Below are 26,945 nucleotides of genomic sequence, written 5' to 3'. Positions count from 1 at the left end.
TTTTAGATAACTTACAAAAAAAAAAAACATTCTGGAAGACATCTCACGACTCCCCATTTGTGCCTCATGACCCCCCAGCAGGTCTCGACCCACACTTTGAGACCCCTTGGATTAAGTGAAAGTACATGTGATTATATATCCATGTCATAAAAATGTCACTCCAGCCAGACACCCAAAGTTGGCAACCCTGAGCTATATCTAATTTACAAAGATGGTTTATGCTTTATGTTGTACAAAGGAGAATTTCGAATAAAATCTGCCTGATCCCAGTCTAGCTAAGAGCCCCAAAGTGTCTACAGCTGCTTCAGTCCATTAGCTGTGATTCTGTAACACACTGACTATTGGAACAAAACTTTCCCACAAGAAAAAAAGGGTCTGACTAATCTGCATGGTAACAGAATGTACAGATTTAAGTTCTTGATTGGTCTGTAGTCAATGGGTCAATTCTGCCAAAAAAAATCAAAATATAAGTTTGCCTTGTGAATTCAGACCATTCACTCTCAGACTGATGCCAATGAAGATTTTCATTTTGTCATAATGTCCACTAGGGGGCGCAGGCACATTCAGAGTTCCTACAAGCCCTCTACTTGTCACACCGGAGAGGTAACAGTAAATACAAACACAGCTGTAGAAACCATAATCACTGTCCGCATTAGATACAAGCACAAAACACTAATAAATAACAACTAGAAACATCTACAGTTGTAGTTTGTGTGATTTTAATTCAGTTTCCCTTTTGAACCCTTGGTTTAAAGAGGTCCAGGCCACAAGTTTTATTATCACTGGATTAAAGTTACAATTTGAAGGTACTATTTGCAATTGCTGTTGAGAACATTTGGCATTGTTGTAGTAGTTCTTTGAATTGATTAAACTATTTTAATACCTCAAATTATTAAAAAAAAAATAGTTTCAAAGCAGATGAGCTCATCACAGCCCCCCTGTGCTGGCTTCGTTGTTGGTCACTGATATTTGTCACCAGAGTGTCGGAACTTCGGGAAGAAATTCCAGGAGTAGGTGAACAGTGCAACACCGCTCCCTTCATTTCTCTCCATGCTGGTGGGATTTTCATCAGACACATCCATGGTGACATCAGCAACTTTCAGGAGTTCACAAAGTGCAGCGACCAAAAGGTGAGGAGTGTCATGTTCCCTTCCCTGTCATGTTTTGTGTCTCTTCCCAGTATCCCTCTACATTGTTCGTCCGTTTTAATCCCCCAATGATGTGTGCTTATTACTGTCCCCACGATCAACACCTTCAGTCTAGAACAGGGGTTCCCAAACTTTTCAGCCCATGACCCCTAAAATATAGGTTCTAAAGACTTGCGCTCCCAATGTCCCTCGAAGTGATTAAATGTTGCTTCATCCTTCATTTAGCTGGATTGCAGAAAATTAGCCTACCTTCATGCACATGTGGCTGTGTTTCCTGTGCTGTTATGAACTAGCCTGCTGCTAATGATGCTTTTGTTAATTAACTGTTCACTAACCCTAACTCTAACCCTACACTGGAAAAAAATGCCCCTCGAAAAACAAGATAAAAAACTTAGTCTAAGTATTAAATCAAGATTATCCGTCTTCTACAAATAAGATCTCAGCTTGAAAAATGTATGAAATGTAAAATAAACCTTGTTTCTTCTGAATTACAACTCAAAACAAGATCATTTAAAGATTGTATGACTTAACAAGATATTTAAGAGGTCTTAAAAAAAGTCCCTCTATATTGCTTAAATGTTACTTATTAAGTAATTCTATTTATTTATTTATTTATTTTGATTTATTTATTAATTCAACCACCCTGCATTGATATCTTGTCTTACCCTTTTTGTCTTGTCTTTGTTTTCTTTGTGCAACAACATTTACCTCTTGTGTTGTTATATTAATTGTGTGTGCACTTTAAAGGAGCTGCTCTCCCAAATCTCATTTGTACTATGTACAATGACAATAAAGACTTTAAATTCAATTCAATTCCAATGTATCTTAAATAAAGTGGGATAAGACATTTTGACCAAAAATTAGACAATTTCACTTGGTAAGATTTTGAGTTTTTGCAGTGGAACCTGAAGAGTCATCTGGCAACAAAGAAAGGCAGAACACTAATGAAAAAAAAATTTAATTGTAAGATTGTTAATTACTATTTTTGTCAATATTTTTACAATAAAGCGTGAAATATGCAATTTTAGATTACTTAAATATTAGAATACAATTCTAAAAAGACATCTCACGACCCCCCATTAGTGTCTCGAGACCCCCCCCAGGGGGTCCCAACCCCCACCTTGGGAAATCCCCTTCTAAAAGACCAAAAGAGACAGATGAGCAGACAACACATGTAAAAGCATAGGAACAGAAGGAAGAGCTTTCCACCCTTTCGAAGACTGTGGTTTTATTTATTTTATGGCTTCCATCTCTATATCATAAAAACACTTATGAGCTAATGCCAATGTTATGCTAATATGTGCACTTCACAAAACTAACAGGCTGTTATCAGTCAGGTACAATGTCATGATGGCCATTGTCCTTGTTTAGCTCAAGCATGCTAAAATTGAGAAATTAGCACTGAACATAAAGCACAGAATCAGAATCAGTTTTATTGGCCAGGTATGCTTGAACACACAAGGAATTTGACTTTGGTAAACTGTGCTCTCTTTGCACAAAGGCGTAAGAATAAGGCATACAAATAAAAATAATAATAACATCAACTATAAACACAAAAAGAATAACAAATAGGCATGACTAATATGTACAGGCTAAAAAATAATATGATAATAATGCAGTGGTGAGTAGTGCAGAGGTAGTTTTACATTAAAAGAGTACAGTAGGTGATAGTTAAATAATAAAAAATATACATTGTATATTTATATGTTTATTTACAAAGAGTATTGATCCTAGTTTATTCCACAGCGACAGGTATGACACTATTATGGTGTGACTAATAAGAATTTGATTTCTCATTTTATTTTTTAGAAGTAATTTGCCAGAAAGTCTGAACTAAATATTCAATTGCACATTATGAAAAGCCTGAGGATAGAATCATTTTTTAAAGCTAGTCCTGAGGGAAATTTTTTTCAAAGTTACACACACAAATCACCATAACAGTTGATGATGAAATTCCCTTAAAAAAATACAATGTTCCAATGTTACAATGTCATTTAGCAGACACTTTTATCCAAAGCGACGTACATACGAGAACAAGAACAACACAAGCAAAGATCTAGACAAGAGGAAACAAGATCAGTAAGAGTAACAAAGTGCTTCAAGTCAATTTGGGTGCAGGTACTGCCAAGCAGTGTAAAGGCAATACAAAAAAGTAAGTAAGGATTTTTTTTTTTTTTTTTTTTCCCGAAATAAGGAACATCTACAATGAAGCAACCAACCAATTTAAGACCTTCCATTATCTTCATCAACAATTAACATCACCACAATAATGACCAAAGTACCAAGTGCTGGGTCACTCAAGACCTGAACACAGATTCCCAGAGTAGAGCAGGACAGTGCAAGTCAATCGTAGCTGGAGGACATGATCTGCCACTGGGGACAACAGTGGAGAACAGTCTAGCTAAGTGCATAGTGCTTCCTAAAGAGCTGGGTCTTTAGCTGTCTTTTGAAAGTAGAGAGGGACTCTACAGATCGAATGAAGTTGGCCAATTCATTCCACCATTTAGGGGCAACAGAAGAGAAGAGTCCAGCTAGTGATTTTGAGGCCTTATGTGCTGGAAGCACTAGGCGCTTTTCAGAGGCTGAGCGTAGCGGGCGAGAAGGGCAGTAGACCTGGATGAGGGGTTCCAGGTAAACTGGAGCGGTTTTGGTTACTGCTTTTTAAGTCATGATTAGAGTTTTGTATCTGATGCGAGCTGCAACTGGAAGCCAGTGTAGTGAGATGAGCAGGGGAGTGACATGAGCTGTCTTAGGCTGGTTGAAGACCAGACGTGCTGCTGCGTTCTGGATCATTTGCAGAGGTTTAACTGTGAATGCTGGGAGGCCTGCCAGTAGAGAGTTGCAGTAGTCAATGCGTGACATTACAAGAGCCTGAACCAGAAGCTGTGTTGCGTGTTCTGTCAGGTAGGGTCTAATCCTCTTGATGTTATAGAGGGAAAAACGCCAGGACCGAGCAATCGAGGCAACATGAACCTTGAAGGTTAGCTGGTCATCGATCATGACACCCAAATTTCGGGCAGACTTAGTGGGCATGAGGTTTTTGAGATCCAAACTGGATATTGATCTGTGGGTCCATAGTGGGACTGGCTGGAATGATAATAAGCTCAGTCTTGGACAGGTTGAGCTGTAGGTGGTGTTCCCTCATCCATTTAGAAATGTCAGCAAGGCAGGATGAGATCCGAGCTGAGACAGTTGTGTCATCAGGTGGGAATATCAACTTCATCAGGTGGGAATATCAACTTCAAGGAGGCGTTAGACAAACAAAAACTATCAAAACAAAACAAAAACCAAAGCAGAAGATTACCATAACCATGAAGAAATGTAATCTGGAAAGTATGAATATCTTTAAATTTAGTTTGTGTGTTTTGAGTAATGCAGACATCTAAATAAAAGCTATTGCACACTGGTGCTTTACGTTATTTCAGAAAAGCAGCAGTTTAAACATCTTTCCACTCATCTCTATAAAATGTGAGGTATTAACTTTCATTCTTATGTTAGAGAGTAGAAGTGAAAATAAAATACTTTCAACCTTTTTTGTGTCCAAACTTTCACTCTTAGCTGTGTGATAAAATAAGATACAGACTCAGGTCAGAGTAGACACAGCTGCCTTTGATCCAGATTCATACTTTTGAAGTTTGGGTAAAATACAGTTTGCATGTGGGCGGCAGAATTCTTCCATATCGCTCACACATTTTTTGAGAAAGTGTCTCTACTCTCAAGATGAAAAGGTTGAAGAAAAAACAAAGGCTAACTCTCAGAGGACAAAGAAAACATCTCATATCAATCAGCACAAACTTCACTTAACATGCAGAGAGTCGTGTTTGTACGACTGTAGATCTGCAGAAAGAGCTCCCGAGTTCAGCATTGATAACATCACACAGCACTGTAGGTTCCTCTTTGTTGAAAGAATCAGCAGCTCAGACCTTCAGTGAGTGCTGTTGATGGATAACTGTCAGTTTTTCTCAGTGGCTGTTTAAACTTCATTATGTGAATGAAAAGACAGCAAAGTCAGCAGTTTCTGGGTGGGTTTCAAATCACTGTCAAGGTCTGAAGAAATCTTTATTCCGTATTGAAAAAGCAACACAAACAATGGAAAATGCATGAAATTCACATTTGAACTGGAACGGATTTCAACCACCTCCAACATATTTTTGGCTGCACCCATTCTGTCAAGACGTCAAGTGAAAAACTTTGGAATATGTTTCTTATAAAAATAAAAGCAGAGAGGTCTGATACTCTGGAAATAAGAGATTTCAATCTTAATATGTTTCTGAAATTAAAAAGCATCTATTGTCTCGGGCGATCCGCTTTATCATTTGTGAAGTTACACAGATTACAGTCATAAAATACAGTCCACAGTTATCAAGGCTGTAAAAGTGCAACACAGCATGCCATCAAAAGCCAGTGAGCTCGGGTTGTTTTCATCCACACTGCCAGATACTGTAAAACACTGTCCATAATTAAAAAGACACATGCCTCATAATTGGCTGAATTATGTGAGCAGTTCTCAGGAAGCTCATAACTTTCCTCAGAGGTGATAAAACCCAGTAACTGTGAACAGATAAGCAGCTTAGAAGGAAGTGTTTCTGAGTTAAGTGACAGCAGACGCTTCTTTTATGACACAAAATATTTTGCAGAAATTCTCACTCCTGCAGAGGTTGAGTCAGCTACGGCAAACGACTTTGAACTTTCAGGTTCTTTATTTTTTAATGCCCAAAACTTACTTTTCCTTTCCATAACAATAATAATTGTTACCTTGATAATAAAATAACTACAGGTTTGATGTGATTATGTGAAGAGGGGGGATAATGTGTCTCCTCTTTAATCTGTGCTAAATCCCTGAGTTTGTTAGTTACAATGTTACAATGTTAACATGTCATTTAGCAGACACTTTTATCCAAAGCGACGTACATACGAGAACAAGAACAACACAAGCAAAGATCTAGACAAGAGGAAACAAGATCAGTAAGAGTAACAAAGTGCTTCAAGTCAATTTGGGTGCAGGTACTGCCAAGCAGTGTAAAGGCAATGCACAAAAGTAAGTAAGGAATTATTATTATTATTTATTTATTTATTTATTCAAAATAAGGAACATCTACAATGAAGCAACCAAACAATGTAAGACCTTCCATTATCATCATCAACAATTAACATCATCACAATAATGACCAAAGTACCAAGTGCTGGGTCACTCAAGAGCTGAACACAGATTCCCAGATTAGAGCAGGACAGTGCAAGTCAATTGTAGCTGGAGGACATGATCTGCCACTGGGGACAACAGTGGAGAACAGTCTAGCTAAGTGCATAGTGTTTCCTAAAGAGCTGGGTCTTTAGCTGTCTTTTGAAAGTAGAGAGGGACTCTGCAGATCAAATGGAGTTGGCCAATTCATTCCACCATTTAGGGACAACAGAAGAGAAGAGTCCAGCTAGTGATTTTGAGGCCTTGTGTGCTGGAAGCACTAGGCGCTTTTCAGAGGCTGAGCGTAGCGGGCGAGAAGGGCAGTAGACCTGGATGAGGGGTTCCAGGTAAACTGGAGCGGTTTTTGTGACTGCTTTGTAAGTCATGATTAGAGTTTTGTATCTGATGTGAGCTGCAACTGGAAGCCAGTGTAGCGAAATGAGCAGGGGAGTGACATGAGCTGTCTTAGGCTGGTTGAAGACCAGACGTGCTGCTGCATTCTGGATCATTTGCAGAGGTTTAACTGTGAATGCAGGGAGGCCTGCCAATAGTGCAGGATTACAAGTGTTCTGATTGTCCTTTTTTCTTTTCAGATAGAGTCATCCACTGGCATTTCAGCAGAGACGGCCTGCAGATGGATGCTTGGGAGTTGTTGGAGCTGAAAGTTGAAGCCCAGCAGTGGTGTTGGCAAAGCAGAGGCAGAGACCGCTTAAACAGACTATCTAATTGGGAGGATACGTCATCAGGTGATTAAGAGAATGACACATGGCAAATGTAAAATTAGTAGTTATGAGTTAGTAGAAATGTACAATTCTCAAGTAAAATAGAATGGTAGCAAATTTGTACTTGATTATTTTTTGTTTTTCCAAGTTATTGTTTAGGTCATTTAGTCTTTATTGGATAGGAGAGCTGAAGAGAGACAGACATTGTGGGGAATAGAGAGCTGGGGAAGACATGCAGCAAAAGGGTCGTGGCTGGAAGTTAAACCAGTAACCACCACAGCAAGGACTGAAGCCTCTGGGGTGCACACTTTAACCCCTAGGCAAAACCAGCACCCCAGAAAGAGTACTGTACAATCTCTCATAGTTCAGCTTCTGCTCTGAGAAGCCTGAGGTGTCGTCATTTCTATCTCTTCACCTCCTCTATCCCTCTTTCAAACCTCAATTCGGTCTCAGCAGATGGCTGTTTAACATGAGTCTGGTCCTGCTCAAGGTTTCTGCCTGTTAAAGGAAGTTTGTCCTTGCCACTGTAACTTGCTAAATGCTGCAAAGTGCTCTGCTTATGGTGGATTAAGATGAGATCAGACTGAGTCCTGTCTGTAAGATGGGACTGGATCTTATCTTAATTGATAAATAGAACAATAATTAATAATAAGAATAGAATAGATAAGAATAGTTAATAATAGAACATAGAGTACAGGCTCGCCGGCTCTGTTTGTAAAGCGTGAGATAACATTTGTTGTGATTTGGGGCTGTATAAATGAAGATTGATTGATTGATCAATGATCATGGGCTCGCTTATTCGTATGCCGATAAGGGAAGGTTTAGTTGCTTCAATTAAGCCAGTATAATATTGAATATAAAAGCAGCACAATGTAGTGCAACTGATCACGAAGTCAACACAGTGTTACTTTTTTTGTTACATAAACGTCTTAAAATGAGCCCAATAGTTAGGACGCACTTTTAATTTAACCAGCAGGCATCAATGTACCCAGCAACAAAGAAATATGAACTGGCAAGCTCGGCAGAACTCTTAAAAATGACCTTTAAGAAGCACACCTAGAGAAACATGCTCTCACAGGTGTTCACTGTGAGTAAGGGGAAGGAGCTCCACTTCTCTCACAGTGTGATGATAGAACAATCTGCAGTTTTGGCATTAGTGTGGTGATTCACCCAAAAGCTAAACCAAAGTTCATTCACACAGCCTCCTTGCCCCATGGCCAAGATTTAATGATACTGTTTGTGCAAAGTTTGTTTGTGAGCCAAAGAAAAAAGAAAGTACAGGGCTTGGCTCTTTTAACCAGTGCAGAAGTGAAATGCTGTCATAAGATCTTACTCTTGAGAAGTCCACCCAAGTGTCATATTATTTTCTTGCATGTATAAGACTGTGGTTTCAGGATTACAGGAAGATATGAGAGAATCTGCTGACACAAACACAATCATTTAATTATTACTTTTTTGCACAATCTGCAGCTCCATTGGCCAAAAATGTAGAAAACACAAGATAAGTTTTGAAATGATGAAAAGGTTTTCAGTTTTGCTTTTCAGACATGTCATTCTAAAAGATGTTTCATTAAACTGTAGTTTGAAACAACTTTTCTTTATTTGAACGCCGCATGAACCACAATCTCAAGACGATTTCAATGAAGATCAAGAATCAATCATTAAATAAATCAATCTTTATTTAGCGCCAAACAAAGACCCAACATCAAGACAGGATAAGATCCAGTCCCATCTCACAGACAGGACTCAGTCTGATCTCATCTTAATCCACCATGAGCAGAGCACTTTGCAGCATTTAGCAAGTTACAGTGACATGGACAAACTTCCTTTAACAGGCAGAAACCTTGAGCAGAACCAGACTCATGTTAGACACACATCTGCTGAGACCGAGTTGGTGTTGAAAAGAGGGATAGAGGTAGATGAAGAGAGAAAGATGATAGTGGTGAGATGGATAGTAGTAGTTGTAGCAGCTGGAGCCTGGCATGTCCACAGCAGCAGGCCGTCTACGGCAGCAACTCAGAGGAACCTAAAAGAAGCGTTTCCCCAGGTGTCTGAATTTATTATGCTTGAATAAGCTAGTATGACAGTGCGCTGAAATCACTTCACTTTTTCTGAATTAATGAGACAATAATCCTCAAATTACAAGGAAATGTTCCACTGAAAATGATCTTCTGTATTTTTATGGATTAATCTGATATGGTGCCCCAGTTGGACTTCATGTGTATCCAGTGTTCTCTCCCTCTTAAAGGTGACATATCACGCTTTTTTCATCAAGATATATTGGTCTAAGAGGTCCCGAAAACATGTCTTTAAAGTTTATGCTCAAAAAAACACTTTGAAATCAGATTTTGGCATGCCTGAAAAGCCCTCTTCTTCAGTCCTCCTCAGAACACTCTGTTTTCTCTCTGACCACGCCCCCTCAGGAAGTGGATGTGCCTCGGCTCTCCAACACGTTGATCTAATGTTTACATGTTGGCTGAATATACACGGCTGCTCAGAGATCACGTTACTTCAACCTTCTGATTCTGAAGGATTGGTCACAGATTTAGTGTTTCTTGTTGTTTTATTTATCAGTATGTCGACGTGTGTCTTGGTTCACAGTTACGAACATGTAGCTATGTGGCTATGCTAACTAGCGCTAGCACTTATCCATGATAAATAAAAATCATCCACTAGATCTTCAAATCTGCAGACGTGGGGAGTAAAACCGACCTCTACCAGAAAGGCAGCAGGACCTTTCTGAAGGATTGGTCACAGATTTAGTTTTTCTTGTTGTTTTATTTGTCAGTATGTCGACGTGTGTCTTGGTACACAGCTACAGCTACAGCTATGAACATGTAGCTATGTGGCTATGCTAATTAGCGCTAGCACTTTTCCATGACAAATAAAAATCATCCACTAGATCTTCAAATCTGCAGACGTGGGGAGTAAAACCGACCTTTGTGTTTATTAAGACAGCCTACAACTAGCATGCCTCCCTCCTAAGCTCCTTGTTAGCACACATTTGTGCAGGTAATGAAAAACCGAAGAGGGGTTGAGTTGTATTTTATACAGTCTATAGGCTGAACAAGCTCCGAGCTCTGACTCCGTGACAGACCGGATATTTTTCATTCTCGGGGGGTTTGTAGGCATGCCAGGGACACATATTTCAGGTAGGGAACCATTAAAAAGTCCATTTTGCATGATATGTCACCTTTAAGCGACCAAGTAGCAAGCCTGAATGCATTTCAGATGCATAGTCTTATTAAGCCTGCCATATTGGCTCAGCTGATCCAGGAGAAACACTGCAGCATGCAAGGCCTCTGAACAACTGCTGGATAATAAAAGTGTTTCGGCGGGCAGCTTCTTACACAGAAGTGATAAGTGTTGTGGGATTTCTTTGGAACAATAAGGGGTCCGTTTGCCAAAGAAAGAAGGCAAGGCAAGGCAAGGGAAGGCAAGGCAAGGCAGCTTTATTTGTATAACGCATTTCACGCATTTCATACATGAGGGCAGCTCAATGTGCTTTACATTAAAACATTAAAAGCATTGGAGACATTCAGACAAGCCTAATAGAACACAATTAAAATGACAAATATAATAAAACAGAAAAGAAAAGGAAAATTAGAAATATATTAAAAATTACATTAAAATTTTAAATTAAAGCAAGTTAAAATAAGCTAAGATAGGATGGCAGAGGCAAATAAAAAGGTCTTAGTCTTTGATTTAAAAGAGGTGAGAGTTGGAGCAGACCTACAGCTTTCAGGGAGTGTGTTCAAGATATGTGGTGCATAATGACTAAACGCTGCTTCACCATGTTTCGTTCTGACTCTAGGGACTGAAAGCAGACCAGTACCTGATGACCTCAGAAGTCCAGATGGTTCATAAAGTAGCAGCAGATTAGCAATGTATTTTGGGCCTAAAACATTCAGTGCTTTATAAACCATCAGCAAGATGTTAAAGTCTAGTCTCTGACAGACAGGAAGCCAGTGTAGAGATCTAAAAACTGGAGTGATGTGGTCTACTTTTTTGGTCCTTGTTAGGACTCGAGCAGCAGCATTCTGTATGAGCTGCAGCCGTCTGATGGACTTTTTAGGGAGTCCTGTAAAGACCCCGTTACAGTAGTCTAGTCTGCTAAAGATAAATGCATGGACGAGTTTTTCTGCATCCTGCTGAGACATAAGTCCTTTAATCCTTGATATATTCTTAAGGTGATAGTAGGCTGACTTTGTAATTGTCTTAATGTGGCTGCTGAAATTAAGGTCTGAGTCTAAGACTACACCAAGGTTTCTTGCTTGGTTTGAACATTTCATCTGTGCAGATTGGAGCTGAGCAGTAACCTTTAACCTTTCCTTTAACCAAAGAAAACACATCTCCCATTGTGTGGCGCTTCTTTGGCATTTACACGAGTCTATGATTTTGGAGAAACGGGAAATGTTTTTTAGAACAGCAAAATCACTTCCCATTGTCCCAACATGATCAAAAGGCCTTGAGATGTGATACTGGTTGCAATCGAGATTTGTTCTTCATCAATAGAACTGATGTATGTGCGTTAATGTTGAGTATTCTGCATATTTTACTATGCAATTAAGAGTTCATGCTTTCCTCCAGCAAAGAGAGACAAATATTTTAAAGGTGCAGTGTGTAGAGATGGGAATATTTGGAGATATCTAGCAGTCAGATTCTAGACTGAAACGCTCCCTTACTTACCCCTCCTGTCGGTGAAGTGACGGTGGCCTTCAAGGACAACAAGCTTGTGTGATCCTCCATTTGTTAAGTTTTGACCATTAAAAATGTCTTAACGATACAAATTATTTTGTGCATAACAACCGCTCTCATCTTCCAACTGATTCTTTTCATGCAGCCACTCAGTATATACAGAAACGCCTATGTCTGTGCTACTCTAGAAACATGGCGTTGCAAGATGGCGGACTCTTCTGTAGGGGCTCATTAACTCAAACTCAAACCAAAAGTCTGTCTGAAGACCCTGGCCCAGATTGAATCAAACTCGAAAAAACTAAGATGACAACTCTTAGCGGTGGATCACTCGGCTCGTGCGTCGATGAAGAACGCAGCTAGCTGTGAGAACTAATGTGATTTGCAGGACACATTGATCATCGACACTTCGAACGCACCTTGCGGCCCCGGGTTCCTCCTCGCGGTGGCAGCCTTCGTCCCCCTCAGCGCAGACCTCGGGAAAAAAAGGCACGTTCGGGTTCGAGTTTTGCTCATTACGTCGATATAAATGGCTCATTTTAAGTTACAAAACAAAACAATGTTTATATTCAGGTGATTATACACTTAATTTAAACATAATTGTGAATATTATATTCCATTTCTACCGAGCATGTTCTGCTAAAAGCTGCTACCACACACTGTACCTTTAATTCTAATTAAAGCTCCTGTGATGAGGACATTTCTATTTTGGCCATGCCTTTGGACAAAGTGGTGTGTGTCATTTCCTTTTCTGATCTTATCCAGTACATGTGAAAGCAGTGTTTTGGACTATAAAAAAAAGTCATCCTGCTTTCATTAAACAAGCAAACATATATCTCCGTGTGAGTCTCCTCGGTGAAAACATAAACAGAAGCTGTTAGGCCAAGCGTGCTGTTATTTGCTTGGCGGCAGCGACGAAAGGCATCAAATAGTTGTTGTTATCTTTGATAGTGTGTGTGCGTTTGTAGTTTATACAGAGGCATCCTTGTTGATTAAGTCTGTTTCATAACAAGATAAAAACTGCTCACATAAGCTTTAAGCATCAGGAATATAAAGCTCTGAAGAAGAGGCATAGTTTAGCTGAGTACATTTGTTTTTGAGGAATCCCCTCCTCTGCTGATACTTCAGTGTTAATTGTAGAATTATACAAAGCAAGTGATTTCTTATCAGGTCTGTATTTCCTCTTTGACTTGAGTAAATAGTCTGACATCCTGTGGCATACCTCTGCTCTCTCACAGAGAGTTAGATAACATGTGGATGGAGCTCTTATGCATGAGGGTGATAGAAAGCTTATTGTGTAACTGCTGGAACTTTGCACAAATGTTGAACTATTCCTTTAATGTTAACACATCAACTTCAATATCCTCAGTTTGATATTTACATCCATCTCGGAGCGGCTGTGGCTCAGTGGTAGAGTCTCTCAGTTGGAGGGTTGGAGGTCTGATCCCATGCCCCAAACCTTCCGGGCAAGACAATTAACCCCAAACTGCCCCTGGTGGCTGTGCCATCTGTGTGTGAATGGGATAAGTTAGTGGTACTGACGGATGCTTTACATAGCAGCATCTGCTTACAGTGTGGTGTGAACGGGTGAACGTGACATAATGTAAAAGTGCTTTGAGTGGACAGAAGAGTTGAGAAAGTGCTTTATAAATAAACACCACCCATTTATGTTTTTATCTACTTTTAAAGCAACAAAACTACAAAAAATAACTTTACTTATTTAGCACCTTCACAAACAATAGTTTAAAAAGTGCTCTACAAACATACAACAGGATATCATCTCTCTCTCTTTGCTATTCTCCTCTATCCCTCTTTCCAACCCCAACTCAGTCAAGGCAGATGGCTGTCTAACATGAGTCTGGTCCTGCTGGAGGTTTCTGCCTGTTAAAGGAAGTTTGTCCTTGCTGCTTTAACTTGCCAAATACTGGGAGGTGGAATACTCATGGCAGATTAGGATCAGACTGAGTCATGTCTGTAAGATAACGTTTGTTCTGATTGGGTGCCATATAAAATAAAGATTGATTGATTGATTGATTGATTGATTGATTGATTGATTGATTGATTGATTGATTGATTGATTGATTGATTGATTGATTGATTGATTGATTGATTGATTGATTGTCTCATGAGGGATCCAACACCATGGCTATGCTCTTTTCAACATGTGGCAACAACAGGTAAGGACAACATGTTTTTACAGGCAGAAACCCTGAGCAGAGCCAGACTCGTTGTGAGCAACCCAAACACAGACTCAGCAGATGACAATCTAACATGAGTCTGGTTCTGCTCAAGGTTTCTGCCTGTTATAGGAAGTTTGTCCTTGCTGCTGTAACTTGCTAAATGCTGCAAAGTGCTCTGCTCATGGTGGATTAAGATGAGATCAGACTGAGTCCTGTCTGTAAGATGGGACTGGATCTTATCCTTTCTTAATGTTGGGTCTTTGTTAATAATAGAACATAGAGTATGGTCCAGACCTGCACTATTTCTAAAAGCGTCTTGAGATAACTTTTGTTGTGATTTGGGGCTATATAAATAAAGATTGATTGATTAATCAATGATCACAGGCGTGCTCATTCGTATGTCGATAAGGTGAAGTTCAGTTGCTTCACTTAAGCCAGTATAATTTGGAATATAAAAGCAGCACAATGAAGTACAATTGATCATAAAGTCAACACAGTGTTAGTCTTTTTTTGTTACATAAACGTCTTAAAATGCAGAAAGCCACGAAATTAGGACACACTTTTAATTTAACCAGCAGGCATTGATGCACCCAGCAACAAATAAATATGACCTGGCAAGCCCAGCAGAACTCTTAAAAATGACCTTTAAGAAGCACACCTAGAGAAACATGTTCTCACAGGTGTTCACTGTGAGTAAGGAGAAGGAGCTCCACTTCTCTCACAGTGTGATGATAGAACAAGCTGCAGTTCTGACAATACAATACAATACAATACAGATTGGTTAATTGATTGATTGATTGATTGATTGATTGATTGATTGATTGATTGATTGATTGATTGATTGATTGACTGACTGATTGGTTGATTGATTGATTGATTAGTTGATTGATTGATTGATTGATTGATTGATTGATTGATTGATTGATTGATTGATTGATTGATTGATTGATTGATTGATAGATATCATAAAGGTGACAGAATAAAACCCTAGCTAGACACTGTTATGACGGTCAATATAAAGTTAACCCAAGAGGAAAAAGATTAAAATAAAGCAAGGAGGAGGAAGAAAGATGATAAAAAATAGGGGCAGGAAAAGAGACAAGTAAATCTAAAACCTGTTCAAAGCAGTTAATGTAGATACAAGGGAATATAGCTAAAAATGTAAAAGTAATAAATTAAAGGAAACAAAAGCAACTCAATAACAAAAAAAGCAGAAAGAGATTAATTTGAAAGTTAAAAGTTTATTATCTTCTGGGTAAACTTTAGAAATTGGCAAAAGACGGGATCATGATTTTCACAGCTAACCTGTTTATATAACAGTCTGAAACCAAAACCTTGAAAACTGTTCTCCTGTCACCAATTCTTTGCACTGTTTTCAGCTGAATGCTCTCCTCGGGCTGGAATCACTTCAATGAATGTTAAGTACGATGAATGTAGATATAATAAATGATAACTATTAGCTTTACAGTAACTGTTCCTTCCACTGAGCTCTTCTGACATGTTGTTCTGCAGTGAGAACAAACAGCTGTGTGTCAGTGTGCTCGGCCGGTAGGAGAGCTGTCAGGACTTTTGTTCTCGCTCTGATGATGTGTGAAGAGGCGGATGGGCGCACCTGAGATAACACGCTGATAAAAACCTGTCCAGTGTGCTCCTGGTATGCAGACAAAACCACATGTTGTTTGAAGACACGGTGCCCTGATTAAAGTCTTGAATGAACAAACAAACACTCAACGGCTAATGAGTGTTTCTAAGGATCAGTCCGGCAAAGCCCCTCAGACAGAAGCTAAATATTAACTGTAACAACAAACTGAGTGAAGGACAGAAGCTACTAGATTTTTTGATAGTGGACAGGACAGTGGACAAAAAAATCCCAATAAACTTTAAAAAAATCTCAACATTAACTCCATTATTAACAATTTAAATCAATATTTAGTGCAATGGTGTTTTTTAATCCTCACAGATCATGGTTCAATGAGGATAACTCACTCATTTTTTATGAAATTCACCTTAAAACTTTTTTTAATGTACATTGACAAGCCCTAAATATAAATACAATAGTTTTACATGACTTAGATTTTTGTTTATTTTATTTTACATTATGATTTTTTTTGTTTTTATGAAATGTAGTTGATAAATTAACACGAGACACCTCTTCTGTCACACGCCCAGATTTGTATGCTGTATTTAACTGGTTTGGAAGGCATATATTACTTAAGGAACCTCTGAATACCACAAGCCTTTCATCCACAGTGACATTAAAAATGCGAAATAATACTTTTAACAATTTTTAAACTTTAAAATGGGTCAATTTGACCCGCAACATAACAGGAGGGTTAAAGGTGGATTTCTGAACCCGTGTCCGTTCAAATATTCATCTCATGTATTGAGTAAACTTTATTTCCTGAGCACTTTTAAAAACAAGACTATACAAAATGCTTCAAAAACAAGCAACAGGATGCTCATTAGGTGAAACAAAAGAAGCCCAAACAACACGGTAGGACACAGCAAGACAGACCATATGTAGTCAAGCCAAAGTTAAATGCAAATATGAATAAAAATGGCTGAAAGAAAGAAGAATTAAGAAGGAAATCAAAAAGATAAGAGTTATCAAAAGCAATAAAAGGCAATTCAAGTGAAAAAGAAGATAATATCACTAGTCTCTTGTTAATGATAGATACAGTTGGATCTTATCCTGTCTTGTTGGGTCTTTGTTAATAATTTAACATAGAGTACAAGAGTCTTCAGATAACATTTGTTTGTATTTGGCGCTGTATAAATAGATATTGGTTGATTGATTGATTGCACCAGTTGTCACTCGTTCAAAGGTTGAGTTTTGGTTTTAGGATTAAAGTTACAATCCGGATAAGGATTATATAACAGTCAGGTTTGAGGGCTTGGAAGGTAAAGTATTTTTTCAATGGGGCCTTTGTGATTATAAATGATGTGAACAAAACACTTTTAATCTTGGCTATTTGTTTTGTGTTTCTCTTTTTAGATTGGTGGACAGATATTAATGAGGAGAGGTATTCAGGGGCTCTGTGAGCAGTGAGAGCCGGGTGTGGTGCTAACTGTAGTGTACAATGGAAACAGTATTAAAAAACATTCCTGGCTCGGTGCAGGAGTTTGAGGGCAGACTTGGAACAAAGTGAGCAATATCCTGCAGGAGGTTCAACAAAGAGGGGGGGGGGGGGGGGGGGGGGGCGTAGCAGATGAAGAGATCATTTGCTCATAAGTGGGCGATGAAAGATATACTACCAGGGTTATGTTGAGAAATCTGGCAAGAAAGGAGTGACTTTTCACTTGGTATTTCTTTCAAAATACTCCTGTTTCTTGTGTGTTTCCACTTTATTTACAAGGCACAAATTCAGGCTGGTGTTTTAGAGCCAGATCAGTGAAATAAAAAGATATGGACACAGTAAACAAAGAGGTATTTAGATGCAATCCCATTTTGCCAAATATCCATTTTTCATTTTGTGCCATGGATTAAAGTCATAATCTTTAGATTATAGAGCTCATGATGTCAAGAAAACCTTTCATATTGCTGTTTCTCTCTGATGACATTACTTTCTAAATCTTTTTTTCTTGCAGACATGGAGGTGTGTCCAAAGGCGTGTCTCATTTCCTGAAGAATTTGATCTGAAGTCTCTGTAAAGTTGATGTATTGTGATAGTTCAAAAAAAATTACAACACAAACAAGAGCACTTTGTGATCATTTTAATCAGTAAAAAGAAACAAACACCATGCATCTTTCTGGTATCAGCATGTTACTCTCTCCCTGTGGGCTGACCTGAGGGCTCTTCCCGTCTACACACCTGCAGAATCACTGCAGAAAGTTACAGAGGGTGTTTTCGGAAACTTGCAAAGGTTAGCCAGCACAGGCCCCCACCCCCACCCGCCTCTGGCTTTCGCTGTAAGAAGTCTGAAGAATCCTGCAGAGTGAGTACTGGTTTGATTTGGGGATTGGGTGGGAGGAGAACAGCCCCCCTGCAACCATTGGCCTCCAGATCACACACAAACACTCACACACTGCAAAGATTCCAGACAGTAAAAAGTTACCAAAAGCCCCTGAAAGCAGGTGGTCGATGCTTTTGTTGAACAGAATGTGCACAACTCTGAAAGTCCTGAAAAGGTCAACATACTGTGGAGGATGTCTTATCTTGTTCCAGTATCCAAAGTGGGAACCCCAAAGCCTTGTCCGGTAGTTTAGCTTGGATGAAACTCTAATTTACCAGTGGCACCAGGGTTATTGCCTCCTGCACAAGGCTGGGAACTCAATGAGGATGTTATCTGGCTTCAAGGCAGACTTAAGCCCTTGTGTGTTGCTAACATGCAAGGGTTTAACAAACATGTTCATGTTCAACAAACATTTGTAATGACCCTGAGGGTTAAAAGAAGTCCATCATCCTGCTAATGTCTTTACGCCTGGGGTTGACATTCTGCTTATTAGCTTGTGACAAACACATAACAGATCAAATATCTGCCCTGGCCTGTGATTTAGTGTTAGCATGCGGGAAGTTTGGTGTGTCAATTGTGAAAATGAAAGGTATTTGTGTGTGTCTCTTTGCCAAACTTAATTTCACTAAAAGGCTTGTGCAGGTTTGTAGTTGTATGGTACAAAATGTCAAGTAGTATCACATAACAGCACAGTTATGTATGCAAAGCTTGTGTTGATCATGGCTGAAACATTTGATTTCTTCAGGCTCCTGTTAAAGCAATCACTTAAGTAAATACTGTAGCGTGGAAATAACAGCCTGAGTGTTTTGTTTGTTTGAACTGAACGAGTTCTGAAGAAATTCATTGTTCCAAAGGATGTGTGTCAAAAAGGGTAAAGAGAGGGATTACTGGATAAGAGAAAAAAAAAACATGTCTGAAAATGTCCAACTCATCCTCTTGAGATGCGGTTTAGGCCTGATGCTTATCAGTAAAATGCTCCAGAGAAGATTTCCTGGGAAAAGGCAACAGAGAAAAATAGGACTAAAAAGAAACCCTGCATGTTTGAACTCATCATCAAAAGCTGGTGTGAAAGATAGTAGTAATAAGTGGTCTATTAATTACTTATTTAAGAAAGTCATAATGTAAAGATTATACAATATAGTATAACAGGCAGTCCAAAGTCATTGCTTTGCTCTTAGAAATACAAAAAGAAAGCAGGGTTATAAAGTATAGGTTTTGTACTTGTCCTGATACCAACGACTGTGATAGTAATGCTAATACAACACATATTTATACTATCATTAGCATTCTAACCATGAGGGCCTGTGTCCACTAACAACATTTTTGCCAGCAGTGCCCATGACCTAAATTTCAGAGCACTTCTTTGGCTTTCTGTTTCTGGGTATGAAAGTTGTCTCACAACATTCCTGCTTCCCTGATAATTAAGTTGTTTCGAAAAGTTCTGTCTGCTTACTATTTGTTTAAAAAAAAAAAGGGAAAGAATCGCGTTCTGGTGTTAGAAGCAGTTCAGGCCTGAAAATTGTACCCTTGAAAGTACAAGGCTAATTAATTTCACTGCCACGAGTGCTGAAAACGCTGAACTGCCTTAATTTTGTACAGAAAATAGTCTCTGCCAGCACAAATGATGCCATCAATGGACACGGGCCCTAAGTTTTTTGTAAGTGTTGTTCTTGGTTAATGCCATGTGTATCAATCAATCAATCAATCAATCAATCAATCAATCAATCAATCAATCAATCAATCAATCAATCAATCAATCAATCAATCAATCAATCAATCAGTCAATCAATCAATCAATCAATCAATCAATCAATCAATCAATCAACCAGTCAATCAATCAATCAATCAATCAATCAATCAATCAATCAATCAATCAATCAATCAATCAATCAATCAACCAGTCAATTAATCAATCAATCAATTAATCAATCAATCAACCAGTCAATGAATCAATCATCAATCAATCAATCAATCTGTATTGTATTGTCAGAACTGCAGATTGTTCTATCATCACACTGTGAGAGAAGTGGAGCTCCTTCTCCTTACTCACAGTGAACACCTGTGAGAACATGTCTCTCTAGGTGTGCTTCTTAAAGGTCATTTTTAAGAGTTCTGCTGGGCTTGCCTGGTCATATTTATTTGTTGCTGGGTGCATCAATGCCTGCTGGTTAAATTAAAAGTGTGTCCTAATTTCGGGGCTTTCTGCATTTTAAGACGTTTATGTAACAAAAAAAGACTGAAACTGTGTTGACTTTATGATCAGTTGCACTTCATTGTGCTGCTTTTATATTCCAAATTATACTGGCTTAAGTGAAGCAACTGAACTTCACCTTATCGACATACTAATGAGCGCGCCTGTGATCATTGATCAATCAATCAATCTTCATTTATATAGCCCCAAATCACAACAAAAGTTATCTCAAGACGCTTTTAGAAATAGTGCAGGTCTGGACCATACTCTATGTTCTATTATTAACAAAGACCCAACATTAAGAAAGGATAAGATCCAGTCCCATCTTACAGACAGGACTCAGTCTGATCTCATCTTAATCCACCATGAGCAGAGCACTTTGCAGCATTTAGCAAGTTACAGCAGCAAGGACAAACTTCCTTTAACAGGCAGAAACCTTGAGCAGAACCAGACTCATGTTAGATTGTCATCTGCTGAGTCTGTGTTTGGGTTGCAAAGAGCGATAAAGGAGATGAAGAGAGAATGAGATGATAGAAGTGAGACAGATAGTAGTAGCTGTAGCCACTGGCACGTCCATAGCAGCAGGCCACCTATGGCAGCAATGTGTATGTATCTCTGTCTTGCTGACTGTTCTTTTCGGACTCTTCTGTGTCCCACTTTAGATTCAGATGGTTGCTCACAACGAGTCTGGCTCTGCTCAGGGTTTCTGCCTGTAAAAACATGTTGTTCTTACCTGTTGTTGCCACATGTTGAAAAGAGCATAGCCATGGTGTTGGATCCTTCCTGAGACAATTTTTGATGTGGTGCTTTATAGAAATACCTGATTGACTATGACCCCAAATGTTGTGTGTGTCTTGACAATGATACAACTGCAAGTTGGCACATGAAGATTCAATCATAGCCAAATAATGCTCAATATGACACACCGTACACTACAATGGACTCGTAGCATTTCCAATACATCTGATGATTCAGTCTGACTTGCTTTGGTTGACATTTGTTCAATAAATCACAAAAGTTACATCAATAAAAACAACAGATATGGGATTTCCAAGTTTCTGCTCTTCATTTTTCTAATCAAGCGTTAAGGAAACCAAAGTGGGACCGCTTAAGAATGTATGGTGCCTCATCAAAGGAATGCAGAAGTGTAAACTGTCTTCGCAAGAAATCAAACCTATCATTTGTTGTCATTTTCACCAGTCCTCAATTCTCTTCTAACCTTTTGGTGAACACACCCTGCTTTACTGGCAGCCTCCTGAGAAAAATAACTTGGGATGATAAGAGTAAGATGGCAGGTTGTAAAAGACAGTTTGGCACAGGTACAGATTGGCTGGGGTGTCTTGAGCAACTATCAAATTGTTTAATCATCACGTTCTCCCCCAGAGAGAATAAATGAATCATTTGGTTGACACTTAACGGCTTAAAAGATCTGTTTTATCACTTGTCATGATTTGTGGCTTGGATCAAAGTATTTTTAATCGAAAAGTCGTGATAATTGTCTGCTATTTCATTGAAGATTATTAGTATGAATATGTCTGGTTGTTCTGATAGTTAAGAAGAAATGTTTATTTTCTTTATTTTTATTATTTCAACATTTTGTTCCATTAAGATCACATGTTATATCTTTAGGAATGACTCATTTATGTCAGTGAGTTTAATTTTTTGGAGTTATTCATTCATTTTTTTTGTATAGTTATATTGCTAAAAAAGCATGAGTCACGCCAGATAACATTAAGTTTATATAGCTGAAGCTGTAACTACAGTAAATTCTTAAAGGGACAGAGCCCAGTATTTTTATGAGCATATCTGGACCTGCAGAGAATCAGATTTTACTCCTCCCTGACATTTGTTTTATTAAGCTCTGAACACCTGTTGTAGATTCACCTGGAGAACAAAATGTCTCATAATTATTTTCCAGTGCAAATAGGTTATTGAGCAATGTAAGACGTCATTATTATTATTGTATTATTTTGTGACTAATGTCTTTGCGTCTGGTTTCTGGGGCTTGTAACATATGTTTTCTTGTTTCGCAATTGGTTCTTTTGGAAGTGAATGGGGACACAGATTCCCCCCTCCCACAAACATTTGGAGTCGCTGCGATTCAGATCTGAAAACCTGCCAAACCTGAGGGAAAGTTCACACACAAAGACGAGTTATCTGAGCATCCGGCTCTTCTTGTTAAAACCTGGCTTGTGAGATAAGGAAGATAAGTATCTGTGTCGCTGCTCACTTTCTGTAAGTACATTGTTAAATCAAAAATCATTTACTGCTCATCAATAAAACACAAAGGGGTTTAAGACCACTTTGTTTGACTAGAATAATCTTTAAGACCTATATTATTTAACACCAATCAGTCACCTGGTTGTTTTTAAGTCTGCTCACCTATAGTACAGTAAGAAAGGTTCAAATTGCATGCCTTCATTGTTTAACAGCACAATGGACACACTCTGAGGAAGTCTGCAGGAATTTCTGGTATCCTGAGTTCAGCGCAGAAAGTTCACTGGCCGTTGCTCCCTCACAGGCAGAGGAGAGGAGGCTGTTCCTGTGCAGAAGAGGGAGGAGCTTAACTGCTGGACCTGCTGTATATTTGACCAGTGAGCACAGAGGATTACTGCTGAGATGTTTGGAGCACCTCAGACTCCAAATGTCTCCCATGCCGACTGAGACAGACTGCTAAGAGGAACTAGAGCAGGACTTTCCAGAAACTTCAGGTGAGGGCAGATTTGTTTTCAAAGATTAGTCATTTAACTCAACTGAATCATCTTCTTTTATTTGTGTCCATGTTGTAAAGAAAAGGGCCAGTCTCTATTAAATAAAGCAAGTTATTTTCTTAAAGGCTTTTTTTTCTATCTAAAGTAAACATTTATTCAATTTGTCCAAGTGAGACTCAAATAGTGCTGGAAAAGCCAAAAGTGAAGAAAACTGTGTATCTGGCTCTGCAGCCAACAACCCTCTGATAAAAAGGGAAAGCAAACATTCCTCAAGGATTAACTTTGACCTCAGCTGCTGATATAAAGTTTTAGTAAAAGTGGGCCTCTATGTCACTGTTCTGTGTTTCAACAAGCCTGAACATTTTGTCTGAATCCCCAGGCTGTTGACACATGAGAACCCTAGGTTTTTCACAGCTACAGAAACTATTATGCAACATCAAATGATACTGTAGCGCCTCATTCATTCCTGTTCCTTTTATTGCTGGGCTTGTGTCAAGAATGCAAAGCTATGATAAAGACCTGAGTTATATAGATATGATGCAATGAGCCATAATGGGAGTGTTGTATGTACAGCATATCAGAAATCTGCAGAGTCGTCAAAGCTGATCCATAGTGTCTTTTCTGTCAGGTCGCACAGGTAGCACACTTTGAGTTGTCAACCATGACATCTGGCTGTCATTCAGACAGATTCTTGGCTCAGTTTGAGGTATAGTTAGAAGACACATAACTCATTCAGACAGGTGAATTAGTGAAATGCATGTCAAAGTCATTATGCATTCCCCAAGAAATAAAAGTTTCACCTATTTCAGTAAATCAATGTCACTAAAACAGTTGAATTTGGTAAAATTCACTAAAGAAAATCTGGCCTTTCCTTTGTTTAATTGCTAGTATTAGAAAAAGTTATACTCCATCCCCGTTATGCAATATGGAGTCCAAGTTAAATGCAACTGAATTTGCAGTGTTGGTGATAACTGAGTTGCATGTTTCAGCACTGAAGCTATAATTTGTGGTGGAGTGATATTTGATTGTGGCATTTATTCAGAGGTGTTTCTGATGTTTGGCTCCAGCATGTAAATGCAGGCAGGAACAAAATTAGAGAGACTCCTCAAAATGCAATGCAAGGAGGACACTGCCTCAACCTGTGTTAACAATAAATAAATACTTAAATTAACACATCCGTGACATGTCGCCAAAATGAACCCTCTGACTGAATAAGTTAGGGCTGTCTGAATTCTATCAAATAGGGATGCGCGTTAAGTCGCCTTCACAATTAAACATCACCTTTGCTAGGCAGCACCAGAATGACTAGTTGGTTAAATTAAGTTTTACGATTGTAGGTCAACAATGCTGGTCATATATTGTGTCTCAGCTATATCGCAGCACCCTGCTGCTGGCCGGGGCTGTAGGTCCAGTTAGTGGATATTGTCGTTATGCTATAATATTCTACTATATGGATGTAAACGATCACAGTTGACAGCTGACGCCTCATAGCGTGGCACGGTTGGTTAGTATTTTGATCAAGCATGGAGATAAAGTTGTATGCAGGCTGTGTCTGGTTAAACTGGCATAGAACTACTCAACCGGAGCAAGTCGTAACCAGCACACGCATGTGGTTGGTGGTGCTAAATCTGCTATTGTTAGCCACACTCTGCGAACCGATTTGACATAATTTGCCCGTAGACTCTGTGATCCCTGGTTTAGCTGTGTTGGATAAACTGTCCTCAATTTTGACTGGTTTCTGAGTGTTCTCTTACCTGTTGACTGGTCAGGTAATCAGAATGTAAATTTAGGTCACTAGGACTACAACATTTGTTGTTTCAGAACATCCCAGATTGTGTTTCTAATGAAGAGGACATTAAAGCTCCTGAGAGGGACTTTTTGTTTGTGTGGATTTTGGTGCCCCCATGTGGACACAGCTGTGTTACTTATCCTTGCTGATCTTGTCCAGGGGTGCATCTCGCTCGGCTGGAAGTGAAGCTTCCAGCAAAGCGTCTGCCCCCTGGTGGCTGGCTGCAGTATAGGTCAAAAACTCCATCGCCCCCATTCATTTGAATGGGGCTGCAGTCACACTTTAAAAAATAAATACACGTGGTACAATTGTTTCTCACATCCGTATGCTGTGGTAATATGTAGTTAGTATTTGACTGTTTTGTGTTCAAGGCCTCTTTTTTCTGAAAAGTTTCTTTTTCGTTAGTTATTAGAGTTTAAAAAACGTGGGTTTACTTCTGGGTTTGCTTTGATTGACAGCTGCCGTAGATGGAAACTCCATAGGATCTTCTGATGCTACAGTGTAGGGCAGAGCTCGTTACCGTGCCGACACAGAAATTACCGTGGCAACCACAGAAATTCTGTGGCTTCGCAGGCTCTGGCTGCGCAATGGCTGCGCCCTGGGGCAGGTTTTTTTTGGCTTCAGAACCGTACAACGGGAAGAGGCGGAGCAACGCTGTCCATTTTTATTTACAGTCTATGTTCTTGTCGCGTTCATTCATAGATTGTTTACCCGATGAAAAAAACTCATGCTATGGTGTTTGAATTGCTGTGGAAATTATAGAAAAGTACTTTCTAGAGCGAACTCATCTGACACCTACCCCCTGGTAGTGATTATAAACATTTAAAATAACTCAATAAAAATAACTAATGTTGTCGCTAATGGTCTCATTTATTTTTGTAGGTTATATAGAGGCACTAGTTTAAAGTCAGCTATTTCACAGGAGCTTTAAGTGTTTAAATACTGCAGGTACTTTGAGCGTATCAACATGAGGCAAATCTCTCTTTTCTCCTGATATGTATAAAATTGGAAATAGATTAAGTGTTGAAATTGCGCTGAGTAAGCCAATTGAAACTCTCCTGCCAGGGGTGACAAGGAATTAAATAAGTTTGAATAAGACTTGAAAGCAAACTGCGATCAGTAAACAGTGAAGCCACAGTGTGGTATTGCTTCGTGCTGCTGATATATTTGCCTTTTAAGATATGATAAGCAAACTCAAAACATGTTATAAATGCAAAGTCAATGTTCAACATCTCTAAAACAATTCAAACATTTACAAAGTGGGTGACAGCCTCAAACAGCTAACTCAGCAGTGGCAGGGAGAGATATACCAGCACCTTGAAACTGCTGCTGCTGAACAAACAGTCGAACTTCCATGTGCTTACTATTAGCAAAAGTCTGGCCTGTAGTTTCTTGGGTCATGATGTCAAACAGCAGAGACCTTGTAGTTGTTGAATTGCATATAATGAAAAAGACTACACACCTTTTGTCCTCAAAGATGACCAGTAATGAGAAATCTAGTGTGAACTAGTCACAAGCTATTGTATATTCCCATTATACCAGGCGTTTGGAAATATTATGAGCAGGTTTTGAACTTGGCTCGATTTCAATTCACGCCCTATTTCCACAGAGTGGTTACATTCACTCCTAATGCCAGCACTGACATCATCGATCAAACACACAGCCTCTCACTCTTGAACAGAAGGCGTGGAAAAAATAACAGAACTCTCCTTTTCTTTCCAGTCACTTGTATGATGTCATGTAAGGGAACTTAAAATGTTCAACCTTGTAGAAAAATGTTACCCTGAGTTACCCTGAAACCTGCTGATGTATTTCCTGACCTTTGGCTTTGCTGTCATTTCAGCCCTCTTTTCCCAATAAACTCTTATGAACAATAAGTTTATAGAGGAATAAGAAAGAGATCAGAGTTTGTAGGTTATCCTCAAGCTCTGCAGTTCCACTCAACTCTGAGGACCATTCTACTCACTTTCAGCTCACTTTTAAAAACATCTTTTAAGTTGCAGCTGCCATGTGTTTTCAGCAAATGAAACCACTGAATAATACACTTTGTACAGTACAGTGTCTGCTCTGCACAAAATAGCAGATGTACAAATTAAGAGACCCAGTGGTGATCATATGGGAGCATTAAGCCACCTATTTCCTATAGGAGTTTTTGTAAACCAAAACAAAGCAGACTTAACTTGAAGCATTGTGACGTTCGGATTTGAAGGGTTCAGAATTGCATAGTGTTTTTATTTCCATATTTCAAACCTGTTGCGACAACACAGAGCATCTTGCTGTTCCAGTTTCAAAGCATTACGTCTTGTCATGCCAAAACAAATACAACTCTGTGAAACACGTTCATAATCCTGCAGGCTGGTTAATCTCTAATCTGTG

At 39.0% G+C, this 26,945-nt stretch overlaps 1 long non-coding RNA gene and 1 other non-coding gene across 4 annotated transcripts; both read left to right on the top strand.

Moving 5' to 3' along the window:
• Nucleotides 1-570: 570 nt before the first annotated feature.
• On the top strand, nucleotides 571-18,062 carry LOC117828001. 3 transcript variants are annotated; one of them, XR_004634312.1, is made up of 4 exons: nucleotides 571-806; nucleotides 980-1,130; nucleotides 6,921-7,073; nucleotides 17,513-18,058. It is a non-coding gene; the product is annotated as an uncharacterized LOC117828001 (long non-coding RNA). The 3 variants fall into 3 exon arrangements; XR_004634313.1 differs by lacking the exon at nucleotides 17,513-18,058 and adding an exon at nucleotides 16,920-17,058 and having other exon boundaries at nucleotides 571-1,130; XR_004634311.1 differs by having other exon boundaries at nucleotides 573-1,130; nucleotides 17,513-18,062.
• LOC117828573 lies at nucleotides 12,056-12,205 on the top strand. The gene has a single exon (XR_004634436.1). It is a non-coding gene; the product is annotated as a 5.8S ribosomal RNA (ribosomal RNA).
• Nucleotides 18,063-26,945: the final 8,883 nt, after the last annotated feature.

This window comes from Notolabrus celidotus, chromosome 16 (assembly GCF_009762535.1).
Source record: "Notolabrus celidotus isolate fNotCel1 chromosome 16, fNotCel1.pri, whole genome shotgun sequence".
NCBI lineage: Eukaryota > Metazoa > Chordata > Actinopteri > Labriformes > Labridae > Notolabrus > Notolabrus celidotus.
This window is presented reverse-complemented; position numbering and strand designations above follow the sequence as displayed.